This window comes from Prionailurus bengalensis, chromosome E2 (genome assembly GCF_016509475.1).
Source record: "Prionailurus bengalensis isolate Pbe53 chromosome E2, Fcat_Pben_1.1_paternal_pri, whole genome shotgun sequence".
Classification (NCBI taxonomy): Eukaryota; Metazoa; Chordata; class Mammalia; order Carnivora; family Felidae; genus Prionailurus; species Prionailurus bengalensis.
Window position 1 is genome coordinate 31,733,907 of NC_057352.1, and position 9,865 is coordinate 31,743,771.

At 38.7% G+C, this 9,865-nt stretch overlaps 1 protein-coding gene across 1 annotated transcript in view; it reads left to right on the forward strand.

The window, feature by feature from the left end:
• Positions 1-9,865, forward strand: part of FTO (FTO alpha-ketoglutarate dependent dioxygenase) — a 389,618-nt gene that overhangs the window by 1,825 nt on the left and 377,928 nt on the right. The gene's annotated exons all lie outside the window — the stretch shown is intronic.

Here is a 9,865-nt window from a genome sequence, read left to right on the forward strand (position 1 = left end):
GGCATTGTGTATGATGTCTTTCTCACCTTTTAGCTTTACATTTGTGTTATCCATCTATTCTGTTAAGATTTATTGAGCACCTATTATTTATTTGCTAGACACTGGGATTATGACTTTAGCTAAGATAGAATCCATGCACAAAGAAGCTTTTACTCTACTGAAACCGTGACCGTTGCCTGTGAGATAGTTATTCATGTCTTCCACATTTTACAGATGTGGAAACCAAGGCTTAAGGAAATCATGACTTGCTCAAGGCCACTTGGTTGCTATGTGGAACTAGGTGCACTAGGAACTAGGGCAGAGCCAGGTCTATCGGACTCAAAGCTTTTTTCCATTTTCTGCTGGTGAAACATGTTGAATTGATAGAGCAAGTTGTCTTCCTGTTTTCTTTAAAGAAGTTCTTTGATATTTATTTAAAATTTGCTTATGCCAGTATCATCGGTTAGAACAAAGTATAGGCAATTGAGTTTTAAATCTTAAATAGGAAATGTTCAGTTACTCATGACCTACTTTCTCATTTTCTAATCAACTTTATTGAGGCGTAATTTACGTACAATAATTTGCACCCGTTTATAATGTACAATTTGATGAGTTTGACAGGTGTATACACCTGTAAACCCACCATCATCGTTGACATAGAGAACAGTTCAGTCCCTTCTAGAAATTTCCTCTTGCTGCTTTGCAGTCAGTGTCTTCCCCCACCTTGGCTCCCAAGCAACCACTGATAATGTTTTCTTTTGCTGTAGATGAGTCCATATTTTCTAGAATTTCATACCAATGGAAACATACGGTATGAACTCTTGAGTCTATTTTCACTAAGCATAATGATTTTTGAGACTTATTCATGTTGTCATGTATAGCAATAGTTCATTCCTTTTTATTGCTGAGTGATAGTCTACTGTGTGGATTTACCACATATTGTTTATTCATTCACCTATTGCTGAAGAACATTTGAATTGTTTCTGGTGTGGGGCTGTTATGTAAAAAATGCTGCTGTGACTATTCCTGTATAAACCTTTGTCTTTCTTTCTATTGGGTAAACACTCAGAATTCCAAATGTTGAGTTCTCTGTTTAGCCTTCTAAGAAACTGCCAAAGTGATTCTGCCATTTGTGTTAGTTTTCTAATGCGGCTGGAACAAGTTACCACAAACCTGGTGTCTTAAAACAAATTTATTCTCTCTTAGTTCTAAAGGTAAGTCTGGATGCAAGGTTTTGACAGGTCATGGTCCCTCTGGAGGCTCTAGGGGAGAACCCTTCCTTGCCTCTTGTAGCTTCTGGTGATTACTGGCATTTCTTGGTTTGGGCAACTTAACTTTATTTGGCTTCTGTGTTCCCCTGGCCACCTTCTCTGTGTTTCTGTGTGTCAAATCTCCCCCCCCCCCCCCTTTCTCTAGTAAAGACACCAGTCATTATATTTAGGGCCTACCCTAAATCCAAGATGATCTTAATCTCAAGATCCTCCATTTAATTACATCTACAAAGACCCCTTTCCCAGAGCAGGTCACAGTGACAACTACCATGGGTTAAGATTGGACATGTCATTTTGGGGAATGTTATACACACCCAGTACACCATTTTATATCTCCATCGGCCGTGTACGAGGATTCTAGTTGCTCTGTGACCTCCCCAATGCTTAGTGTTGTCAGTCTCTAAAATTTTAGCCATTCTAGTGGATGTGTAGTGGTATCTCATCGTGGCTTTAATTAGCATTCAGTGATGACTAATGAGGTTGAGTATCTTTTCTAAAAAGCTATTGAGGTACAATTTTTGTACTGGCAAAACTCACCTATTTTAAGTGGACAGACAATTCAGTGATTTGTAGTGTATTTACAGAGTTGCGCAACAATCAACATAATTTTATTTTAGAACGTTTTCATCATCCCCTAAAGAAGGTGTGTATTCATTTGTAGTTAATCTCCATTTCCACCCCCTTCCCCCCCCCCCCCCCCGCCCCGATCCCTAGGCAACCGCTAATCATTTATTCTCAAGATTTGCCTTTTCTGGAGATTTCCTGTGAATGGAATCAGGCAATAGGTGGCCTTTTGTGTTTGGTTTCTTTCACTCAACATGATGTTTTGAGCGGTTCATCCGTGTTGTAGCACGGATCCGTACTTTGTTCCTTTTTGTTACCGAATAGTATAATATTCAAGTGTATGAATACACTGCATTTTGTTTAATCCGTTCACCAGTTGATGGATATTTGGGGTTATTTATACATTCTGGCTATTATGAAAAATGCTGCTGTGAACATATACTACTTTTTTTATATGGACATAGATTTTCCTTTAAGCTCTTGGATAGCTGCCTAGGAGTGGAATTGCTGGTCCCATGGTAAATCTATGTTTAACATTTTAAGAAAGTGCTGTACTGTTTTGGTATAAATCTCAGAGTCCTCCCCAATTTTTATGTTGAGATCCTAATCCCCAAGGTAACGGTATTAGGAGGTAGGGCCTTCAGAGGTGATTAAGAATGGGATTAATGCCCTTATAAAAGAGGCCTGAGAGAGCCCCTCACCCCTTCTGCCGTGTTAGGACACAACCAGAAATTTGGAGTCTGCAACCCAGAAGGAGGTCCTCACTAGAACCTGACCGTGCTGGTACGTAGATCTTGGACTTCCAGCCTTTGGGACGGTCCATTTCTGCTGTTCATAAGCCATCCAGTCTGTGGTATTTTGTTACAGCAGCCTGAATGGGCTAAGACATTGTTTTCCAATACGGACACACCATTTTATGTTTGCACTAGCGATGCTTGAGGGTTCCAATTTCTTCACATACTTGTCACCTCCTGTTACTGTCGTTTAGATTATAGCCATTTTAGTGTGCAGCGGCATCTCATTGTGGTTTTGATTTTCATTTCCCAAATGTCTGATGATGCAGAGCTTCTCATGTGTTTATTGACTATGTAGATATTTGTTTTTGTGAAGTGTCTGTTCTAATCTTCAGCTCATTTTTTTTTTTTTTTTTTGGCTGGATTGTCTTCTTAATATAAAGTGTTAGGAGCGCTTTATATTTTCTAGATATAAATTCTTTGTCAGCGATATGTATTGTGAACATTGTTTTCCAGGCTTTTAGTTTGCTTAATGGTTTTTTGAGGAGCGAAAGTACTTAATTTTGATAAAGGTCCAATTTATTGATATTGCTTTTTATGATTAATGCTTTTTGTGTCATATCGGTGAAATCGTTACCTATCCCAAGGTCACAAAGATTTCTTGTTTGCTTTTTAAATTAAACTTTATCATCCCCATAATGGGTAATTACTTCTGGTTTTTCTTTTTGAAATAGCTTAGATTGTATTTTCTTCTTGTGATTGCTTATATACAGGCTTTTATGCAGTTTCCAAGTTTGGAGGGTGAATAAAAAGGCTGGACAAATGTTATCTAGCATTTCATGATAACATTTATTTAATCTATGTTCAAGGGTAAGAGAACAGCAAGGTATATTTATGCGTTTTTCTCGTAAGACATACAGTGGTATGGTCCAGATTAGTATTTGATAGTCTGAGTTGGAACCACGCCCTTTAAAATTTCCTTGCTGTTGGGAGGGAGGGTTGGCATGTGCTTCAGTTTCTTCTGACAGAAAATGGAGTCAAGAATGGTTGCTTCTGTCCAAATGGCTAACAGACACATGAAAAAATGCACGACATCACTCATCATCAGGGAAATAGAAATCCAAACCACAAGGAGATACCACCTCACGCGTGTCAGAATGGCTAAAATTAACAACTCAGGCAACAACAAATGTTGGCGAGGACGCGGAGAAAGATTTCGCACTGCTAATCTTTGCAGTGCAAGCTGGTGCAGCCACTCTGGAAAATACTATGGAGGTTCCTCAAAAAATTAAAAATAGAACTACCCTATGACCCAGCAATTGCACTACTAGGTATTTATCCAGAGGATGCAGGTGTGCTATTTTGAAGGGACACAGGCTCCCCAATGTTTCTAGCAGCACTATCGACAATAGCCAAAGTATGGAAAAGCCCAAATGTCCACTGATGGATGAATGGATAAAGAAGATGTGGTATATATATACACAATGGAGTATTACTCAGCAATCAAAAAGAATGAAATCTTGCCATTTGCAACAACACGGATGGAGCTAGAGTGTATTATGCTAAGTGAAATTAGTCAGAGAAGGACAAATATCATATGACTTCACTCAAATGTGGAACTTAAGATAGATAGAGAGCAGATGAACATAAAGGAAGGGAAGCAAAAATAATATAAAAACAGGGAAGGGGGACAAACAATAAGAGACCGAAATACGGAGAACAAACTAAGGGCTGCTGGAGGGGGTACGGGTGGGGGATGGGCTGAATGGGCAAGGGGCATTAAGGAGGACGCTTGTCGGGATGAGCACTGGGTGTTATATGTAAGTGATGAATCGCTAATTCTACCCCTGAAATCATTATTGCACTATATGCTAACTAACTTGGATGTAAATTTAAAAAAAAAAAAAAAAAGAGGAAAGAAAAGAATGGCTGCCTTTGCGGGTGCCGTGAGGGTCCAGTGTGATCAGGTTTGGTCACTGTGCCAGGGACACAGCAGGTATGGCCTCAAATGAGTTTGGTTGTCCAGAGAGCCCTCTGCTAATGCAGAGCTGCCCCCATGCTTCTGGTTTTTTTTTTTTTTTTTTCAGATGACATAATTTCTTATTTTACAACGATTTAAAATTTATAGAAGAGCTGCGAGAGTAGAAAAGAGCTCTGCTAGGCCTGTCGTCCGGATCCACGGGTTGTTAACGTCTTGCCACATTTGCTTTTTCACTTTCTCTCACCCTATATAGACACACAGGAATCACTATTACTATTTTTTTTTAACGAACCATTACAGAGGAGGTTGGAAAACCTCAATCCTCTTTACCTCTGAATACTTCAGCATCTATTTACTAAGAACAAGGACATTCTCTTACATAGAAACATAGTGAATTGTCAAGTTCAGGAAAGTTAATATTGATAAAATACTCCACTTAATCCCAAGCCCATATGCAAATTTTGTGAATTGTCCTAATAATTTCTTTTCTAGCATTTTTTTTTCCTGGCCCAGGTTCCAATCCAGGAGCACTACTTTTCATTGTCATGCATCTGGTTTCTTTTAACCTCCTTTAATCTGGTCTCCTTAATTTGGTTCCTTATGCTTTTCTTTTTCTTTCATGACATTGACATTTGTGATGAGGAAGGCGTTGTTGACATTTGTGATGACTACAGGATATTTGTTTTGTACACTATCTCAGGATTCTTATTTGATATTTCCTAATGAGATTCAGATTATGCATTTTTGGCATGTATGTTTTTGCGGAAAGGTAGGGGCCGTTCGAGTTCACACATTTACAACTCACGTATTCATCCTGCCTGTAGATGTGTTTTACTTGGCCCAAACTGTGTTTGAAAGTTTCTGAGTTATTTTCTAATACAAAGTTGAGATAAAAATCTGGATGTCTGGCTCTCCTGAAAGCTAGACTATCTGGCAACACCTGGCCTGCACTGTAGTAACTACAGCTGAATATTGGCTCCCCCTTTAGATGGGAAATGGATTTTCCATTTTGCTGCACTCCCGCTTTGCCCATTAGCAATAAAATTGTGGTGATAGTTACGGTCATGGTGAGAATTAAGTGTGATATATGTTAAGCACCTGGAACATTCTAGCATGTTTTCAAAGTAGATGTTGTTGTTACCACCATCATGTCATTGGCATCATCATTTCCACCTGTCTGATCCCCATAGCTATTTTAGCCTATATTCAGAATAGTCATGCGGTAAAAACTTAGGTCAGCTAATTGGACAGATTTTTCTCAACTGGGGTTCCACTAACTTCTGTCCTATGCACCTCAAATGGTATAAAGTGTGTACCACCTTTGGAGGAATTAAGAAAATAGTCATTCAAACCATTTTCTGTGTTCTGTGGTTCAGATGAGGAATCTAGTTAAGTACCAGATTTGGTACTTTGGGGGCACATGGGGAAATATGGCAGATTTGGTCCCATGGAACTGGCCACTTTTCCATGAAAGGTAATAATTAAACAAGTACCAACAGTGGAGTGCTGTGTTTTATCATGGGAGCAGGACATGACAGCAAGGAGGATCTATTGTGCTATGGAGGTTTTGGAATTCCTTCCTCAGGAAGATCTATTTAACCTGGTCTTGGCGTCACGGAATTCCTTCCTAAGATCTGTCTAAGGATGTATCCTTATAAGACACCTGAGACTCCTTTTGAAGTTGTCCAGAAATATTAGAACTGTTTTTTTTTTTTTTTTATATTCCAGTTAACGCAATGTTGTATTCATTTCAGGTGTACAGAATAGTGATTCAACAGTTTTATACATTACTCAGTGCTCATCATGATAAGTGTACTCTTTTTGTTTTTTTCCCCCTATAATAGCTAAATTAACTGCTTTACTATTATTTTTTAAAATTTTACTTAAATCCAAGTTAGTTACCACATAGCATAGCTTGAACTCACAAACTGTGAGATCGTGACCTAAGCCGAAGTCAGATGCTTGACTGACTGAGCCACCCAGGCGTTCCCTTCTATCTCTGTTTTTATCTTATTTTTCTTTCCCTTCCCCTATCTTCATCTATTTTGTTTAAATAATTTTTTTTTAATATTTATTTATTTTTGAGAGAGAGAGGCAGAGCATGAGTGGGGGAGGGACAGAGAGAGAGAGGGAGACACAGAATCCGAAGCAGGCTCCAGGCTCTGAGCTGTCAGCACAGAGCCCGACACGGGGCTCGAACCCACGAACTGTGAGATCATAACCTGAGCCGAAGTTGGTTGCCCAACCGACTGAACCACCAGGTGCCCCAATCTGTTTTGTTTTTTAAATTACACATGAGTGAAATCATAAGGTATTTGTCTTTCTCTGACTGATGTATTTCACTTAGCATAATACTTTCTGGTTCCATCCATGTTGTTGCAAATGGCAAGATTGCATTCTTTTTGATTGCCAAGTAATATTCCATTGTTTATATATATGTCTATCTATATGTCTATATATCTATATATCCATATCTACATCTATGTCTGTATACCACATCTTTGCCCATTCATCAGTTGGTGGACATTTGGGTTCTTTCCATAATTTGGCTAATGTTAATAGTGCTGCTATAAATATTGGGGTACATGTGCTCCTTTGAATCAGCATTTTTGTGTCCTTTGGATAAATACTTAGTAGTGCAATTGCTGGGTCATAGGGTAGCTCTATTTTTAATTTTTTGAGGAACCTCCATACTGTTTTCCAGAGTGGCTGCACCAGTTTGCATTCCCACCAATGATGCTTAAGCGTTCCACCTTTCTCTGCATCCTTGCCAACATCTGTTCTTTCCTGAGCTGTTAATTTTAGCCATTCTGACAGGTGTCAGGTGGTATCTCATTGTGGTTTTCATTTGATAATGAATGATGTTGAGCATTTTTTCATGTGTCTGTTAGCCATCTGGATGTCTTTGGAAAAGTGTCTATTCATGTCTTTTGCCCATTTCTTCACCGGATTATTTGTTTTTTGGGTATTGAGTTTGAGAAGTTCTTTATAGATTTTGGATATTAACCCTTTATCTGATATGTTGTTTGCAAATGTCTTCTTCCATTCTCTAGGCTGCCTTTAACTTTGTTGATTGTTTCCTTCGCTTTTTGTCTTGATGAGATACCAGTCGTTCATTTTTGCTTTTGTTTTCCTTGCCTCTGAAGACCTGTTTAATAACTTGTGGCCAAGGTCAAGGAGGTTGTTGCCTGTTTTCTCCTCTAGGATTTTGGTGCTTTCCTGTCTCACATTTAGGTCTTTTATCCATTTTGAGTTTATTTTTGTGTATGGTGTAAGAAAGTGGTCCAGGTTCATTCTTCTGCATGTCGCTGTTTAATTTTCCCAGCACCATTTGCTGAAGAGACTTTCTTTTTTCCATTGGATAGTCTTTACTGCTTTGTTGAAGATTAGTTGGCCATACATTTGTGGGTCCATTTCTGGGTTCTCTGTTCTGTTCCATTAATCGGTGTGTCTGTTTTTTGTGCCTGTACCATACTATCTTGATGATTACAGCTTTGTAATACAGCTGGAAGTCTAGAATTGTGATGCCTCCAGCTTTGGGTTTCTTTTTCGACATTGCTTTGACTATTTGGGTCTTTTCTGGTTCCACAAAAATTTTAGTATTGTTTGTTCTAGCTCTGTGAAGAATGCTAGTATTATTTTGATGGGGATTGCATTGAATGTGTAGATTGCTTTGGGTAGCATCAACATTTTAACAATATTTGTTCTTCCAATCCATGAGCATGTAATGTTTTTGCATTTCTTTGTGTCTTCAGTTTTTTCCACAAGCTTTCGGTAGTTTTCAGTGTGTAGATCTTTCACCTCTTTGGTTAGGCTTATTCCTAGGTATTTTATGGTTTTTGGTACAATTGTAAATGGGATCTATTCCTTGATTTCTCTTTCTGCTGCTTCATTATTGGTGTATAGGAATGCAACCGATTTCTGTGCATTGATTTTATATCCTGCGACTTTGCTGAATTGATGTATCAGTTCTAGCAGTTTTTTGGTGAAATCTTTCGGGTTTTCCACCTAGAGCATCATGTCATCTGGAAAGAGTGAAAGTTTGAGCCCTTCCTTGCCGATTTGGATGCCTTTTATCTCTTCTTGTTGTCTGACTGTTGAGACTAGGACTTCCAGTACTATGTTGAACAACAGTGGTGAGAGAGGACATCCCTGTCTTGTTCCTGACCTTGGTGGGAAAGCTCTCAGTTTTTCCCCATTGAGGATGATATTAGCTGTGGGTCCTTATATATGGCCTTTATGAGGTTTAGGATGGTGTCTCTTAATCCCCTTCACCTGTTTCACCCATCCACCACCTACCTCCCCTCTGGTAACCGTCTCTTTGTTCTCTATAGTCATGAGTCTGTTTTTTGGTTTGTCTTTTTCTCCCTTTGTTTCTTTGTTTTGTTTCTTAAATTCCACATATAAGTAAAATCATGTTATTTGTGCTTCCCTGACTTATTTTCACTTAGCATTATATGCTCTAGCTCCAACTGTGTCATTGCACAAGGCAAGAGTTCATTCTTTTATATGGCTGAGTAATATTTCACTCTCATTATATATATCTCATCATCTTTATCCATTCATCGATTGATGGACACCTGGGCTGCTTCCATCATTTGGCTATTGTCAGTAATGCTGCAATAAACATGAAGGTGCATGTATTCCTTTGAATTAGTGTTTCTGTATTTTTTTGGTAAATACCAAGCAGTGCAGTAGCTGGATCGTAGGGTAGTTCTGTATTTGACTTTTCGAGGAACCTCCACACTGCTTTGCACAGTAGCTGCACCAATTTGCATTCCCATCAACAGTGCAAGAGGGTTCTTTTTCTCCCACATCCTTGTCAACCTTGTTGTTTCTTGTGTTTTTGATTGTAGCCATTCTGAGAGGTATGAGGTGATATCTCATTGTAGTTTGGATTTACATTTCCCTGATGAGGAGTGATGTTGAACAGCTCTTCCTGTGTCTGTTGGCCATCTGGATGTCTTCTTTGGAGAAATGTCTGTACTTGTCTTCTGCCCATTTTTTAATTGGGTTATTTGTTTTTTTTTGGGTATTGAGTTTTATAAGTTCTTTATATATTTTGGATACTAACCCTTTATTGGATATGTCATTTGCAGATACCTTCTCCCATTTGGTAGGTTGCCTTTTGATTTTGTGTATTTTTTCCTTTGCTGTGCAGAAACTGTTAAGTTTGATGAACTCCCAATAGTTAATTTTTCCCTTGCCTCAAGAGACGTATCGAGAAAAACGTTGTTATGACTGATGGCAGAAAAATTACTGCCTATCCTCTCTTCTAGGATTTATATGGTTTCAGGTCTCACATTTAGGTCCTTAATCTATTTTGAGTTAATCTT